At 47.1% G+C, this 18,072-nt stretch overlaps 1 protein-coding gene across 1 annotated transcript in view; it reads right to left on the reverse strand.

Moving 5' to 3' along the window:
* MAPK6 (mitogen-activated protein kinase 6) overlaps positions 1-14,113 on the reverse strand; it is a 63,150-nt gene extending 49,037 nt beyond the window's left edge. The window contains exon 1 of the mRNA XM_039723600.1: positions 14,004-14,113. The gene's annotated coding sequence lies outside the window, so the exon portion shown is untranslated. The remainder of the gene's footprint in view (positions 1-14,003) is intronic.
* Positions 14,114-18,072: the final 3,959 nt, after the last annotated feature.

Below are 18,072 nucleotides of genomic sequence, written 5' to 3' on the forward strand. Positions count from 1 at the left end.
CTGCTGGGTTAAGGAATGAGGCACTTTCCCTTCAGCCTGAGGCTGCACCAAAAATACCAAAGGGGCAAAGGCAGAAACTGCAATTATAAATGAAGACATCACAGAAGCAGCCCTGCATAAAACCAAGATCATGCTCCAGGGTTGAGCTGACTGCTGCATTTAGAATTACTGAATAAAACAAGTACAAAATTTCCCAATTTATCACTGGGAGATATTAGCCCTGCCACAAGGCATTATAACAAAGCTATAAAGTGTTACAGTATGTGGAGGACCATGACACAGTTTAAAAAAAAAACCAACAAACCAAAACAAAGAAAACCTCAAGAAGTCATACACACCCAGGATTTTTTACTGAAAGAAATTTAAAACTTGGTTTTACCAGTTTTCTGGAAGAGGATAGGAAGTTTTTAGCCCACGTGAAAATGCACATTTAAAATTTTAGCTATGAACTACATAACATTTAAAAACTGACATAAAAAGTGAATAATCTCAGATATTTTTCTTCCTTCAGACTAAGTATGTATTTTGGAGATGGGCCACTGGCTATCCAGTAAACAGTGTACTTCACTAAATGACCCATTTCCTCAGCCAGACCATTTAGAGGAGATATTCATTTGCTTCCTGTAAGTAACACTTGTGGAAGAATTTTCCACTGTGAAGCAGGTCAAGAGCCAGCAAACAGCCCTGAAGCTCTGTGCAAAACCCACAGGGCAGAGAATGCTTGCACTGAAGGAGCAGAAATGGGAAAGCTGGAGTGGCACAGCCTGCCCTGGCTGGATCCGTCTTTCTTGACAGGAGGCAGAAGGAGAAGTGTGACAGAAGGGTGTGGAGAGAACCCAGTTTCCCCCAAAGCTCAGAGGGCTGTATGACTGCAGAGACCCTCCTGCAGCAGCAGGCTCTGGTCAGGCACAGGCAGGGTGTGCTGTGCCACCAGGACACCTCCTGCTCCTGCTCCTCCCAGAGCCCACACTCTGCTCTCTCCATGGGGCCGTCAGCACCCTTCAATTCCTGAAGGGTTAGGTTCACCTTAAAGACAAAAACAGCAAAAAACCACCTCAAACCCTTCCAGCTCTCCAGGGTTACAGTGCTGATGAGCAAGGACTCCCAGCACAGGAGCAAAAGCTGCAGTCTTCACAACACAGCAAGGAGAACCACTGCTGCGGGTCAGGCTGGGTCAGAGCAGCAGCCAATCCACCCCAGCCCTGCCCCTGACACAGACCACCACAGGAGAGCAAGGAAAGAGCAGGAGAAGGGGGTGAAATCAGGAGGAATTCAGTTTCATGTTTCCTCATTCCCTTGGAGATGTAGAGAAGAGCAGGACTGGGCACAGGTGAAGGTACATGGCAGGACTCTCTCTGCTGACTTGTCAAATCTCCATTTCCACTTTGCCTGTACCCAGTGTTCTTTCTGCCACAGACAGCAAGGCTGCTGCAGCTCACTGTCCTTGTCCCCTGAAACATTGAAACCCTGGGGAGCCCTTGCACTTCCTGGATTTCCAGACATTCCAGATTCCCCTTGGCTAACACCTGTAGGTGGAAGAAAGGATGCACCTAGAGGGAGATCTACTTAGAGCAGGGTGGAATCTTGTTGTTGGACCTGACTGAAAAATGCACAGCAGACATTGAACAATATCACCTCAGAGCCCATTTATGGAAAAGTTTTGACAAAATGATATGGCACAAGCCTTTAAGCCAATCTGAGGAATAGGGAAAAGTGACAGGTGGGTGCTATTGTGAAAAAGCTTCGGAACACTGTGAAATTCAATAGTACTCCTAAACTGCAGATGAAATTGGACAATTACAGATTTCTACTTTCAGCCAAGGACTCTGTAGACTTTTCAGAGTGCTTTCTTCTGTCCCCAAAAAGCTGGTTTTCCTCCATAAGCTGATCTCATGCAAGCTGTAACCTCACTGGGGTGGTGATGTGGTTAAACAAAATGAAAAACAGCCACAGAAGGCTCTCACTGTGATCCCACTGGCATTTGGGTGAAGATGTCCATGCCAGTCCAGCTAGTGGCTGATGGGGATGCTAAAAAACAATAGCTTCTAGAGTCACTGTGTGAGAAGGAGCTGGCAGGTACCTTTACAACATTTTGAAGGGATATATGCTGACTGTTAAAGTCAAACTTTCTTTTTAAAACAAACGTAACATAAAAAAAGAGATAAGCAGTCATTAATGGCAACCCCCACAGCAAGGAGTTGGAACTAAATTTTCACTAAGTGCCTTACAACCCAAACCGTTCTATGATTCCATGAAAATAAAAGAGAAGAAAGCTTTTAAAAACTTCTTGTATTCCACTGTAGTTAAGTGTTGAACACCAAAGCTCTTTCACAGCTTTGTTGTCTCAAACCCAGCGAGGTAAAGGTTATGCTGTGCTGTGCTGTGTTTGTTCTTTGGGACATTATACTTTCTTTTAAAGATATAATCTTGAATGCTTATGAGGTGTTACTTACTTAAAGGGAGAAAGCACATACAGTAGAGGCAGTCATGTGTTACAAATAATAAATAAAGGAGATAGAGCTGAAGTGTTAGCAAAGACTTTCAGTACTACAGGAAAAAGGGCTTCAGTATTGAAGTAATTTCTGAAAGGCTCCTAGAAGTATGCCTATGGAAAAGTCATTGAGGAATCTTATTCTCTGACTGTTTCCTTAGATTTGGCTCCTAACCTCCTCTTTACTGCCTTTTCCAAGTATGTTTTCTATGTAAAGTGTCTTTCTGAGAAGTCTCCTGTATTTCTTTAAAATCAAACTTCAGGTAACCATTTAAAGCCTCTGATTTGGAGATAATCCATCTTTTTTGACCATCACAGGAGCAGTTATAGTCAAAAGAAAATAGAAACAGAGCCCACCAATGTCTGATTGAAGTAAGATCCGGAGTCACATTCACTGCACAGATGAGTTTTATCACTTTTCTATGTAGACCATTGTTGCCTGGTTTGTTCACTCATATTGCCTTCTGGAAGAGGACTAATCTGGAATATTTTTACAAAAATGCAGTGTTTACATAGGGCTTCTTGATAGAGCCTTTGAAGCCAGAGGCTGGAGCTGGAAGTGTGCTGTGTGTGACATTTGCCATCCGTGGTTTGAGAGCCCCACGTCAGGGACAGCAACCTGCAGCTCCCAGCACCTCGTGTGGGCCTGGCTGAGCTGAAGGGCTCTGTCAGCTGGCAGGGCTTCAAAGCACTGCTCGAGCAGCTTTATAGCAAAACTAGCTAATTACCACAGCCTGCAGCCAAGAGGGGCTCTCATATATTATTATATTGTCAAGTAAGAAACTGTGGCATCCCTAAAGATCTGAAGAAATTCCCAAACTAATCACTGTTGTATATACCCAGTTACATAGCAGAACATTAAAACACTATGATATTTCAAAGCTGGAAATAAAAAGAATTTTTAAAAAAGAAAACCACTAAATACCTGACATCACAAAAATTCATTGCAAGGGATCAAAAGCAGCTTTCAATTTGACACCACTTCACTGTCCTCCCACACACCCACCACGCAGGAGCAGCCCCTCCACTGCCATCCATTGCTCCAGATCCCATCCACCAACATTTCCAACGCCCTTTGTCCTGCGGCCAAGGCTTTGCTGAGGGAACACACTGCCAGCTGTGGGGTGTAGCATTTGCCCCAAGGTAATTCCCTTTAGGGGAGTTATTGAGTTATTCCATTTATGGCAGTTGTGAGAACAGCACTGGGGGAAGACATCCCCACCTCAGCCCTGACCATGCACAATCCAGGATCAAACTTGAGCTGGCAGTTTGGGTGGTGGCACAGCTCCATGGAAGCACAGAGCCTCTCTGCTGCTCTGCCACCATCGAGCACACACAATACACACATCAACAGGACCCAACAAATCCTTCCCACCAACGTGCCCCAGTTTTTGTGTGCTGATGGCTGTTAGGGTCCTACTTCATAAGTTCTATTTCTGACAACCTTCTCAGTGGGCAGAGCCATCCAGCCCACCAGGGATTCTCAGGAACCACAGCAGTAACAGTGCCCCAGCATTAACAGAAGGAAGCAGAGACAGCAGAAACTCAATTTAGGTAAAGTGGTGCAATAAATTGACATCAAGCAGGGCCAGCACCTTTGTGAATTGGTTCCTTGGTAAATACTTTAAAGCCAACATGTTCCTTGCCCTAATTTCCACCTTTCTGAAAATATTAATTTATTGTTGCTTTCAAATCAACTTTCATGTGAGATTTTTGAAGTGCTTGGCAATAATTCCTGATGAAATTTAATTTAATATGGTGCAAATCCTGGAGCATACACCAGGATACAAATGAGTTTTCTGCCAGTACCTGAAGCACCTAGCTCAGCACAACTTAAAATAGGACACATGCAGCTGGGCAGACAGCACACAGCTGAGTGAGAATTTACAGAAGTTCTCAGCCTTAGAAGAGTGCAGAGCTGAAGCCATGGAGCCAGCTCATCTGGCAGAGGATGGAAGGAAAATGCTGCCCAGACCTGATGACCCAGAACTGCCTGGGAGAAGGCTGGTGGTGCTACAGACACACAGGTTTCTTCTTGCTTTTTCAATTTCATTCACAAGGTTAAGGATGCTTAGTACTCGTATTTACTGAGAATTTTGCCCAATCATTCCCTACCCAAGTGGTGAAATGTTATTCTGTATATCCAAATCAATCCTTCTTAGGAAGAAGCTGGAACAAGTTTGTTATGTAAGGGACTTGCACTGCTGCTTGCATTTCATGAAAAATGGGGCAAATTTATTTATGCTTTCAAAAAGAAAATGTCCCCTAGTCCCAGTCTAAAAGCAAAGCAATCATAGTCCCAGTCTAAAAGCAAAGCAATACTGAATTGAAAAATTTGCTGTGCAGATCAGGGAATCCCCCTAACTTATTCTACTGGAGAGCAGAGTCAGTGATTTGCATGGAGACCCAGCGAAGTCACAGAGCTAGGATGAAATACTCCCTCTTTCACAGGAACAAATACCAGCTGGTGGTGCATATCTGTGAGATGCAAATGAGTCCTGAAGGACTGTGGGCCCTGTGGGACAATTCAAGGTACCCTGTGGAGAAAGGGACTTGCAGCAGCATTTGCTCTTCTGGGGTGAAGAACAACTCACAGTACAACCATGCAATAACAGTTATCTCTTCAATATTCCTTCAAAACAAACCCAATCCCCCACCAGGCTCAGACCTGCAGTGAAAAGGCTCTAATCTCACCTGTGCATGCCAGAGCAGGCTGGGACACAGACAGGGCACCAGCTGGCTCCAGCACAGTACATGGGGTAAAGCTTCTTTTGGAAGGAACTCTGAACACTCCAGCAGCTTTCACATGGCAAATACAGCACCAAGCCCAAGGACAATGGGACAATGGGATATTAATTTCCATCCTGACAGGTTGCAGCCAAGCAAGAAGGGCAGTGAAAGCAGGCAGAGGGAAGAGCTGCACAAGGATGACTTGGAGATGTTAAGACTTGAAAGTCCAGAGAGAGCCTCACCACTGAGTGGCCATTCCCATCTGCACAGGGAACCAGAGGAGAAACAAACCCTGGGAGTCAACCCAGGGTACCCTGGGTACAGGGGTAAGGCAGAGAACTGAAACAAGCTGCCCACAGCAGAAACCAGTCTGCCCAATTAAAGCCCAGATGAGGCTAAGTCTTGGCTTTAAACTAAGATTTACACAGCTTTTCCTCTTGCATTTCTGAGCCTGTGGAAATCTCACCCCACTGCACTGTGTTATTTCTTTATAAAGTGATTAATACAGCTTAGCTTGCCTGAAAGTAGGGAGGAAGACCAGTCTAGTTAGTTCAGAGAACCATGAAGGCTCATGCAAGGCCACATCACAGCAGCATTTCTCTCCTCAATTCTCTCATAAAAGCTGGAAAGCTGCGTTGACTTTAACAGCCTCGGGCATTTATCTTGGCCACAGCTGTATCAGGTTGCTAAGGCCACAGGAGAGTGGGGAGGAAGGCAACGTGATGCCTGGTGTCACATTGTGCTGCAGTTCAAAGAAAATCAGCTTCTGTACAGGAGAAAGCAATTAGCTGGGAACAATGTGGATGTCTGTAATTGTGGTGTGGGGTAGGAGCCTTGGGCTGCACCCAGTTGTGGCTGGGAGGGCTGACTGAGCAGGCTATTGCTAGGACAGGAAAAACAAACTGCCTCATTTTGTACTTCTGCCTCTCACAGTGTCTAAATAACATGTCTGCTCATCTAAGTTTTCTACTTAAACACAGATAAAATAAGAAAAAAAAAAATAAAACAGCTACCAGAAAAAAAACCCATAGTGAATGAATCAGAGTTGTTCAAGAATATTTTCAGGCACCAATTTAACTGGATGCAAAGACAAGTGCAAGAGCAGCAATCTCAAACTAGCAATGTTTTACAGGTCATGGTGCAGTAGAGCTCACTCACACGGCTGTCACCTCTCAGTGAAGCACAGCTGCTGGGTTACAGCACAAATTCACCTGCAGCAACGTAAGGCCTTAGCATGGGCTGAGTGTCCATTTCTCCAGCTGCCGTGGGCTGTGCTGCCCTGCTGGACTGGGGTGCTGTGTTACCTGCACTAACCAGCACAGAGCTGCTGAGGTATGCCTGACATACCTACCTGCCAGCCTTTACATCTGCTGGCTAACCAGAATACCAGTCCTTTTTTCTTTTTGCCTGCTCAGACATGTTTTAAGCAACTTGCTGCATTTCCTACCACTTCAGATGGGTCTATTATAGCAGAAGGAAGAACTTGAGTAATACCTGGGAGCAAAGACTACTCTGTAATCTCAGTGCAAAACTCCTTGCCTCATGTATTATCTAAAAAGGTTATTCACAATGGGGGAGTCAGAGATGAAGTGATTTTCCTTTTCTTTCCTTTTTTCTGAAGAATTTCACGTGACTGCACCCCACAATGACAGTCTGTGCCCTATGCGTCATCCTCTCCCAGACGGATGCGGTGCCACAGCGAGGGAGGCATCCCCAGCCATCCTTTAGAGAAAGGCAAACCAGAGCATGGAGTCATAAGGTCCCTTCCCCAGGGCCATCTACTGAAACCAGGGGCTGCTCTCCTGGCAGGAGTGGAGCTCCCAGCACACGCTGAGTCCCCGAGACAGCGCAGGAAAAGCCATGCTGACAGCCTGCTCCCAGACAGGACAACTCCCTCAACAAAGGTTTTGTCAGAAAGCCTCGCCCCTCTGCCGTGTCCCTGAGGATGCTGCCCTGCAGATGCTGCAGCAGGGAGCTGGGTGCCAGGGCTGGGCTCCTGAGCAGCTCCAGCAGGGCTTGGGGCACAAGGCTGGCTTTGATCAGCGGGTCAAACACAAGCTCTGATTGTTCCTGCAGCACCGAGCAGGAAACCTCACTCCAGCAGCCAGAAACCAGACATTAAAGCACAGATTACAAAACCTGTTGCCACAGGAGAGGCCTCCAACATGTGGCCCTCCAAGCTGTGATATGATTAGAGAGCTGTGAAACACTTGCCAAGGGCCGGTCTTTGTTAGAAAAGCTTGCAAGCAACATTTATAGCAAAACAGCTGCTGTAAGCTTGGCAAGTCCAGCTGCACACAAAAGTTATATGTATAAAGATATTAAACAGTAGCTCCAATACCAATTCATTTTGACTGGAGGAGGTTGTGCAGCTGCAGTGGCAGATCTGAGGGAGCTCTGGAAAAGCAGATGGTTCTGCTGTGAAGGCAGGAGCTGGAAGAAGGCGTTTGTCCAAGCCCCTCCCAGGAGGAGCCAAACACAAGCATGCCAGTTCCCAACAGATGAGCAGCCAGAGAGGATTGGTGCTCTATTGGCTTAAAACCCATTCTTTGGCTACACTGGTGCAAAGCTCAAGCCTCAGAAAAAATATTCCTGAAGTGCAGTTTCACTGGGAGAGCCAGAAAACTGGCACTAACCCACTGCTCTCACTTGGAAGGTGGTACTCCCAACCCCTGAATCTCTGCTGCCTTATTTCTGTTACCCAGAGCTGCCAAGCAGCCCCTGGGGCTGCCACTCCCCCAAAGGCAGCCAGGGCTGTGTGACCCCGTGCAGGCAGAGCTGTGGCTCCTGCCCTGCAGCTCAGGTGCTCCACGGAGGGTGAGGAGGTCTCTGCAGGTGTGCTCTGCTCCCCGGGGAAGGTGAACTCATCCAGGCTCTGTCTGCCTCCCCTGCCAGGATTCCTCCTAATCTCGAGCATCTGAATACCTGTGTCAAGCACACATGTGCAAGACAATCAGCAAGACAGGCAGTTGTTGCTGATGTCAAGACCATCCAAGCCACATGATTTACGTCTGTTAGCTAGAAAGCCTGCAGGTCATGTTTGCCTGGAGAAAAAGAGGCAAGAATGAGGATGCATTGTGGGAAGGATTGCTGGCCTGGCAGAGAAGAAAGTGCATTTCAGTGCTAAAAACAATGGTAACACAAGGAGATCTTTGGAAAGGTTCTCCTGTTATGCCAGTGGGCATCAGAGAGGTGTCAAGAGACAGATTCCTACAGGAGCAAAGCATGTCAGCACATTATAGAAACTGATCCTATGGGCACAAACACAGCTACTAAATGCAAAATGTTTGCAAAAACACAAGCTATGGCCCACAGGCTGACCACAACCTGTGCCAGACCTAGCCAGGGTGTCACCCAGCACTGCCAGGTTCCCAGCCTGGCTTTGTGCTGACAGCCTCAGCAGAGAGGTGACAGGTCAAGGACCTGCCCCACCTGATGTGCTTGGGGAGAGCATTTCCCTGAAGCATCTCCTCACACACTGGGAGATCTACAGGTGAAACACACACCTCTGTGGGCTTCTGCTGAGGGTGGAAGAGGCTGAGGAGAGGAACTTCAGTGGAAAGCTGTAACTTTCTGTGATCAGTAGCACTCTTAGTCCAAAAGCAAGAATAAACCTGGACTGGAATATCCTCTTGGACGACCATCTATCACTGTTCTCCTCTCTAGGTCCCAGTTCACCAGCTGAATTTGCACATTTACTGAGTCATTTTTCACCCTTTACATAAAGCAGCACCAGCTCCAGTGGCTCCTTGCTCAGAGGGAGAAGGCCTTTCCTTTTGTAAGAATCTGCACAACCCTTTCAAGGGCTCAAATAGGTCAGGGTTTTTCCTAAGCTCTAAACAGAAATGAAAACATAGACAAACTGCTATTTGACTAGCTATGCAAAACAAAACCTCCTTCAGCAGGGTATGATTTGTGGATTAAAGTTTTTTCCCTGGAGCTCAGTGCAGCCCAAAAATCTCTTCCGGCAGCTTATCACAATTTAGCTAATTCCAGTCCTTAAAAGACTTCTGTATCTCAGCACACCAAGGAAGGTCTTTGTCAGGGGCTTTCCAAGAGCCCTTGGCAAACCTGCTGCTCAGAGGGCACAGTGCAGGCTACTGAGCTCCACAAAATCTCTGAGATGCCAGAGAGAGAACTCAGGGGGTTGATGTCAGGAACAGAACAAGCCTGGGCATTATTTCACTTTGAAACCCTTTGCTGTCATCTGGAAACTCAGTGTGTTGTTCCAGAGGCATGGAAAATGGGGAGCTCCAGTTGGAGCATGCTGCTCCTCACATCCAGGCTTTGGGAGGCCCTGGAAAGGTGGCAGCAGCTCCCTTGGGATTGGAACTGGTCAGTGAAACAAAAATGACAGAAAACAACTCGTAACATCTCTCCTGATCTCCAGTTGCTCCTGCACAGACAAAACTTCTTTTACTCTCCAAGACATGCATGAACATGAGACTGAACTGTGTGCTGTGAATTTACTGGGGAAAGCAGACTACAAGCCTGCAGTAATAAAAGACACAGACATTGCTATTAAACACCGTCACAGGCTTTCTTGGTAATTTTTGTCCATTCATAATAGTGCCATGTCATAACCCTCTTAAAACCCAGAAAATATTATCATGATGTAATATTACCAATTTCACAAACAGGAATGAAAATACCCACAAGTCTGGAAAGGCAGACAGAATATTTTCATTATAATTAATCTAAAGAACAAGATAAACTCCACAACCAGCAAAAAATGTATTCACATTAACTTATTTGCAATGGAGCTACACATTGTTAAACAACCCAGAATTAGGAGCTCAAGTTCAATGAAAACATACCTAAAGCTCCTTGAAAAAGCATAATATCACATAAAAGTACTCATAGCACACACAGAGTTAACCTTTGTGTGCTGCCCTCTTACAGAGAACTGGTTTTGAGATGTATTTGTTTAAACAAGTTAAGAGAAATGTCAGAGGCCATTTCACCAACCCTCCTTCCTCCCCTGTCAGCAGAGAACAATCACACACTGGGCACTGAGGGCTCACTCGTGTTGAGTCAGAGCAGGAAAAGCCATCCAGAAAATCCATGCAAATGAAACAAAGAAAAGACAGACATTGTATTCTGTTTTCCCCCTCTTCCTCCTCTCTTCCAGCACAAGCTAAGCAGAGGCTGCCTGTCCTGCTCCTGCTGGAAGAGGCCCATGGAGGGATCTGGCACACCAACAGCCTCCTCTATTCCCACTGCTCCCATGTGGGAACTGCTGGGGAATCGGATGTGGGGACAAATCCTGGTGAAAGTAAACGGCTCCTGGTTATCTCAGGGCAGAAAATTGTTCTCCAGGAGTGGCAGGAAACTGCTTTCCAGGAGCATCAGGAAACAGCACATCATTCCAAGGACGGGCTTGTGCATAAAGCAGGAAAAGAGCAGAGCACAACAAGGGCCCTCACATCTATTCCAAGAAGAGATTTCCTATGACCACATGCACAAAGCACTCTGGTGTTTCCCCCCAGCCACAGGGGACATGGGAGGCCACCTTCCTTCAGCTCATAAAGGACCCGGGGCCACAAAGCTTGTTTGGTGTACAGCATGATAAGGGCCTGCAGAGAATTTTTTTTTTTCCACTGCTGCAACTTAGACTCCTGTGGCTTTGCTCTGCCATCCCTTCACAGCTGGATCCATTGCCTGTCACAGGGGCTCTGCAGCACCTCTCCAGGCTGCAGATGACAAACCACTCTAAGAGCACCACCAGCCTCCTAACTCTCCAGTTTTTAAGAGCAATGCTTACTCAAAACCAGCTAACAAAAGAAACACTACTTTTGAAATTTCTGATTACATGTTTAACGTTTTATTTTCATGACAGGATAAATACCAGGTGAGATGCAATGAGTTATTCTGATGCAGTACCATTTAATTTCTTTCAAAAGACTTAGCCATAAATAACTGAATCCTCCCACCTCTTCCAGGAACACCAGCCTGGCTCGAGCCTCAAGAAAAGATGTCATGGGGAGGTCACTGCTAAAGTCAGGAGAGTTCACCTGCTCTCATTAGGGAGAGTAGAGGGTTCTGTTGAGTGGTAATCAGAGAAGCCTATTAAAACATCTTTTTTCTCCCTGCCACTGCAAGACTGTCTCCTGTTAGTCTTTTTTATAGTCAATCCCACTTTCCCATGTATTTTTTTAAAACTTGCTCTCCTAAAATTATCACAGTTGTTATTCTTTATGCACAGCTTATACTCCAGAAGGAAACCAGAGGCTGAGCAAGCTGTGTGTGACCCCATCTGTACCATGAAAGGAGCCAGGGTGCTTTTCTCAGAACTGTGACCCCACCAGCATCCCTGGAACCCTGAGCTGCTTTTCCCTGGTGTAAGCACCAGGCACCTGGCAGCTGAAGCCCACTGAATTAGTGTCAGGGCAAGCGAGGGGAAATTTATTAACAAATGAATTCCTGCTATTACAAACCACTTCCAGTGCACTACCAGGGCTTTTAAGGGTTCATGACAGGATAAGCCATCTCCATTCCCAGGAGTGCAGTTGAAGGCTGGATTTTCATGATTGCTGAGCTTTTTCTGCAGCTCCCATTAGCTGCAGCAGAAGCTGTGAGTGTTTAGCTCCTCCAGAGCAGCAGCTGGATGAGGGGAGCAGGGCACACACCCTGGCTCTGACAGGAGGCTCCAGCTGCAGTCAGCAAGCTTCAAGCTCCTGATGTGAGGGGCAGAGAGTAAATGCTCAGGGAAACTATTCCAAAGTGGGCCCTGAGCACGGGGCTGCCCTGGGCAGGGACAGGAGCAGGCTGAGAAAAGCAAGGTGGGATTCCAGCTCTTGCCCTGGTACCTGCAGTTAGGGCAGCCAGGAGTGGGCAGAACACGCCAGGGACCTGTCTGATCACTGCCTTGGCCTGAACCCATCCACACACAGCTGCAGCAGCAGGCTGATGAGAGGGCTGGACCTCCTCAAACTCCACAGAAGCAGCAATTTCAGACCTACATTTAATTGGCAAGAGGAAGATTTGATAGGCATCTCCTTTCAGTTAGAAAGTGCTTTAGAGAGAGAACAAATACTTCAAAGTAACTCCCCTGCATCACCTACAGTTCCTCCTCCTTATCTAAATGCAATATCAGCAACCCAGCTATTGATGCTCCACAGGGGATTAATTATTTGCAAGAAATGACTGTTTGCTGCAGCCAGCAGACAGTGCTGGGTAAGGCCCTCTGGGATCAGACTCCAGGCTGCTTTATGGCTTGACATCAGAGGGAAATCACCTGAAAATAAGTCTTCTTGTACATGATCAGATAAATGCACTTGTCAAGCACAAAGCTGAAAGCTCTTCAGTGAAGAAGAGGCAGCATTATTTTTTTTTCAAATGCTGATACAAATTATGATGTCAAAATGAACTCATGAAGCACTTTTCAAGCTCTAGTGTCTGCCAGACTCATACAGGCTTCTGTGGGAGGTCTGTTTTGAACAAGGCTATTTTCAGCTATCCACCTGGGGGGAAAAAACTCAACCACCAAAAAACCAAAAAAAAACCCCAAAACCACAAAAAAACCTCCAAAACAAACAAACAAACAAAAAAACCCCAAAAACAACAAAAAAAACCAACCCACCCACCCCCCCCCCAAAAAAAAGGGGGGGGGGGAGGGAAGAAGAGGATTTTGTCTCAGTATAATCTAGTCCTACCACGTGATGCTGACTGATATGTGATAAAATTTCCAGAGCTCAGCGGGTGTTTGGGGAGTGACTGCAGCCACCCATTCCATGTAACAATACACAACCACAAGAGAAAGATCTGAAACAGCAGTCAAGGGAGCAAGAGTGTGGGAAGGTAGGTGTGAAGATCAATGATGACAACAGATGAACCTTGTGGCAAACATGATTTAGAGCAGAGAAATTGAGTTCTCTTTCTGGGTGAGACTGGTCCCTGTTAGAGGTTCACAGACAGTCAGAGGTCCCCACACGCTCAGACACCCTGGGACAGCGGGCTGGCCCCAGGAATCCAGGCCAGAACATCCCTCACAGCACACTTGGTCTTGCACATCATTGCTACTGCATTTGGCAAAAGAAAGGGATGTTACTCCTTCTCTTTCAGAGGTCCTATTGTCACAGAGAAGCTGAAGATCAGCTGAAGATCATCAGAGTGATATAAATCCAAGCAGAACCAATCCTTTGCTGGGTGTGTAGCCCAAACGTTGATGGCACAGGAGAAAGTTCCAGCTCACTGCTGGTACTCAAACAGCAAAGCACCCACAGCCCAGACCTTCTGGCAGTCAGATGTTTCACAGCCATGTACTAAATACAGTAATGACCCTAAATATACCCCGTGCACTCTCTGCAGAGCGTGGTGTGCACCAGCTAGAGAGATTTTGGCTAGTACTGGAGTCATGTGCAGGATAACCAATACCTGCTCCTCCCAAACTGCTGTGTCCTGCACAGGCTGCACAAACTCAATTTCAGGGTTAACTACGGAGCACCAGGAGTTAGAGCAACAAGGCTGCTTAGGATAACAAGTACAGACCACATGACACAAGGAGATCACCTGGGATCGAGTTACCGGGCAGAAAAAAGGATGGAGGAAGAGTCCCTGCAGGTACAGTGGCTCCCCCCTCGGAAAACAAGGCAGGCAGCATTTCCCCCATCTCCCCCCTGCCTCTCCTCTTCCCAGCAGGAGCAGAAAGGCTGGTGCAGCCCCACATTCCAGCCAGCCTCCCCCACCGTGGGGGCATCTCAGACCAAATCAAACACTCAGCGTTTCCCAGCAAGGCTTGAGCACATCAGGAACTCCACGGGCAAAGGAGCAGCACACTAACCTCGGAGTCTTTCCCACAGAAGCTGGGGATGGTGGGTTTAGGAAAGCTTGGTCCTTTCACTTTCTGTGCAAGCTGGTTTTAGTTCTTGCAAACTCTACCCACTGATTACTGAAATTGGAGCAGCCTGGTCCAGGAGAAACACGTGCTCAGCAGCACCAAGTCTTGCTCCTATAAAGAGAAAGAGCAAAACCAAATCAAATTCCTCTCCTACACAAAGATGCACTTTTTCTGTGTGTAGCTATTAACTATTTTGGAGGATGCCTCTGTAAATTGGTGTGGGAAACTGGCAGTAGAAAAACACAATAATAATTTTATTACTTTTTTCTGTGTCCTTAAATCTTGTGCACTGCTCTATTTTCTAATACAAGGCAATACGAAACTTGAAAAACCTCACCACAAACAACCCAAAAGATCTGATGGGCGAGGCTTCTCCAGAGAAACCTGCAACAAGATGGTCTGACCAGCCTGTACAAGGGCTGCCCTAGTTGCTGCCATGACTTGCACATACAAGGACTTTAAACCTGATTGCTACTGTAATGATGAATCATTGCATAACTGAGGAGCCCTGCAAACCAAGTAACTTTGGCAAAGGGATCACCCTCTACTGGATTTTCAGTTCCCTGCTCATTTTTTCACTGCTGCAACTCCAGTCCCCAGAGAAGGGCCAGAAACACCCCAAGGTAATGACCCAGCTAAACATGACTGTATTTATAGCACTATTATTTCCCCTTTAGTACATTTTGGAGCACAGAGAGAGCAACCAGACCCCTCGAGGATTATATTCCAAGATTTGTACTATAAATATTTATCTGACTGACTTAACTTTAGCTTTACCTAGGTCTTTCAGGGACATGGAGTGGGCCCTAGCTTGGGAAACCAGAGAAGCAGCACAACATGACCTTCTCGTGTTGCAGTTTCCCCTTTCCCCAGCTGGGCTCTGTTACCTGTGTGTAACTGCCCTGCAGCGTCACTGCTTTTCCCAGAACCAATCCCAGCACTCTCCGTCCCTGGGGGATGCTGCATTTGCTGCTGAGCTCGATGACACAGAAGGTAGCATGTTCCACCTTGCTCAAAACCCTTTGCCATGACATTGAAAACCTGGCACTGCCCAAACTGGTGTCTCTCCAGAGAGGTAACTCCTTTCTGCCTAGTGCAGTACATTGTCGTGAGAGAAAAATGTTTGTTCAGCTACTAAAATAAAATAAAATCCTGGTCGCAGTGGCATCTTGGTAGTAAATTGCAAGTCAGAATGACAACATACTTTCTGGAGCATGACTGGAATGTCTGCAGTGGTGCCTGCCTGTGCCTCACTCCTTGTCCTGTAACCCACAGACCCGCAAGCAGCTCCCAGATCCCAGCCAGGAGCCTCCACCCCAGCTTACCTGGCACACCTGTGCAGCAGGCAGGCTTGTGGGAAGGTGGCCCAGCTTTCTAGAACCATCCTTCCCCAAACTGGGCAGCAGCTGCCCCACCTGACTGTGGCACACCGAGCTTGGCACGGGTGTGCTCCTGCACTCCCTGCCTCCCCACTTGGCTTCCAGGCAGCCCTTAGGGCTGGCAGGGACACCCGGATTCAAGGCTGGTGTGAGCAGCCACCAGAGGGGAGTCCCTGCAGGGCCTGCTGCCCTCCCTCCACACACACTGCCAGCTGCAGGGAGGGAGCTGTGGTGTTTGTGAGGGTCCCAGGAGGAGGGAAGAGGTGACTGACACTCTGACTCCATGTTCTCAGAGGGCTGAAATTATTATTATATTATATTATATTATATTATATTATATTATATTATATTATATTATATTATATTATATTATATTATATTATATTATACCAATACTAGAGAATAGAGAAAGGCTACATCAGAAGGCTTAACAAGAACGAATATTAAAAACCCGTGACTGACTCAGAGAGTCTGACACAGCTGGCTGGGATTGGTCATTAAGTAAAAACAGTTCACACGGAACCAATCAAACATGCACCTGCTGGTAAACAATCTCCAGACCACATTCCAAAGCAGCAAAACAGGGAGAAGAGAGTCAGGTAATTATTGTTTTCATTCTCTTCTGAGGCTTCTCAGCTTCCCAGGAGAAGGAGTCCTGGCGAAGGGATTTTTCAGAAAATATCACGGTGACAGGGGGCCCTGCAGGGACGAGGGTTCCTGCCAAGGGGAGGTGCAGCAGCAGCTCCAAAACACCCACCTGAGGAACAGGGCATCGCTGCAGCCCTGATGAAGCACCGTGGGGCTCAGCTAAGCCCACCCACCTCGGCCATCCCCCCAGGCTGGCCCGGTGTCACAGCTCCTCTGCAGGGCTTTCCCAGCTGCAGTTTCCCTGCTCCATCCGTGCCACTGCCCCGAGGATGCTGAGGCGCTCCAGCGCGCTCTCCTCAGCTGCTAACAGAAAATTCACCCTAACAACAAACTCAAAGGCTCAGCACACACATTTACACACTGCTTCACTGCCAGGAGGAAGGATCAGGGAGGAGTGTGATGAACTGAAAAAGTGAGCAGTATTTAAACAGCCCCAGATCTGCATCCCTGTGCAGCACTGCAAAGCTACCAGAGGCTCGATGAGGAAAAGAGCCCCAAATTAACTGAATCGCTCATATTTGGCCATTACAGGCAATTCATCACAGCAGAAAATGTAAATACACAAAGTAACCTGTGCCAAAAATACAGTTCCTCCTCTCCTCCCCCTGGTTTCAGGGTGGAGGCAGATTCCTCAGACACACACTTGCAAGGCCAGTGCTCTCTCTACTTCTTTTCAATGTTATCAGATGCTGAGGAACTAGGCAGCTCCGGAGTGAAGGAGCTTAGTTCAGGAACAAATTTTCCTCTGTTTAAAAAGATTATTTTTTAAAACTTAACTCTGACTATTTCAGTACTCCCACTTACCCTGTGGCCCCACTAGTGACAAGAGGAAAAACCCAGGCTGCTGGAGCAGGAACAGTTTTGTCAAGTGGCTTTGGCTTGTTTTGTCAGAAGGTTTTGTTGCTAAAGAAAACATGGCACTGAGCTGCACCTTGAGTCACGTTTTGGTACACGGAATACTCCCACAGGCTGCAGCTCCCACTTGCTCTCCCTCGACAGGCCAGTGATGAGGAGCTGGTGACTCCCACTCCACCAGAGCCGGGAGGCACATGAGGGGTGGTGACTGGAGGGACGTCAGGAGACAGCTGGCTCTTGCCTTGTGACTTTAAATCCCTCCTTCTCCAGACCACTTGCTGAATTTTCAGTGCTCAGGGTGGTATGAGCCGCACAAATTGCCACAGAAACCCTCACTGGCAGTTCCACTTCCACAGGCAGGGGTTAATTGGCTGCTTTGACCACTCACCCCAGCAAGCCCTGGGTTAAAATACTGCAGAGGCTGCTTGAGGGACAAGGTAGTGCCCAACAGACAAGGATGGGTGTGGGATGCCTGGGAGAACAGCCTGCCTTCACCCCTGGCTGGTGAGGAAACATCTGCAATGCAAATTGACCATGCACAGGCAAGTTACAGCCCCTGACAGGCTTGCAGGCCTGATCTTCTCTCACTTCTGACAGGGAAAATGGGGTTCTCACCAGTGATGTTCATACTGTAAATGCACTGCCAGCAGCCCACTAGTAGTGGAGGGATCAGCCAACTATTTTAAATGCAATTTAAAAAATAAAATAAAGTAAAATAAAAATCAAAATTCTTGGGGGTGCCCCTGCCACTCCCACCCTAAGAGGGTGTTTTGATATTGCATATCCACAATAAGTACACTCTAGCCCTGTGGATGGGAAAAGTCTGCTCCTGTGGCGAGACCCAATCAAATCAAGCAGGTGACAGGGACAACCACAGAGGGAAGATAACAAAGGATCTTTCTTAGGTGCAGTTTTACACTGTGCCCTCAGTACTTGACACCTAAACCTCTTAGCTGTATCCTAGAAGGTTTATACTTGTGCAGTGAACCTAAGCATCCAGAAAACAACAAAATAGCCAAACCCCACAAGTCCTGACACAAATATAAGCGTGTCACATCAGACAGCAACCAAACTTTCTGTAGAAAAACAGGACACACAGTCAAGCAAAGGCAAACAAAAGACCGTGAAGC

The sequence above is a fragment of the Passer montanus genome, unplaced genomic scaffold (assembly GCF_014805655.1).
Source record: "Passer montanus isolate IOZ18808 unplaced genomic scaffold, ASM1480565v1 scaffold5, whole genome shotgun sequence".
NCBI lineage: Eukaryota > Metazoa > Chordata > Aves > Passeriformes > Passeridae > Passer > Passer montanus.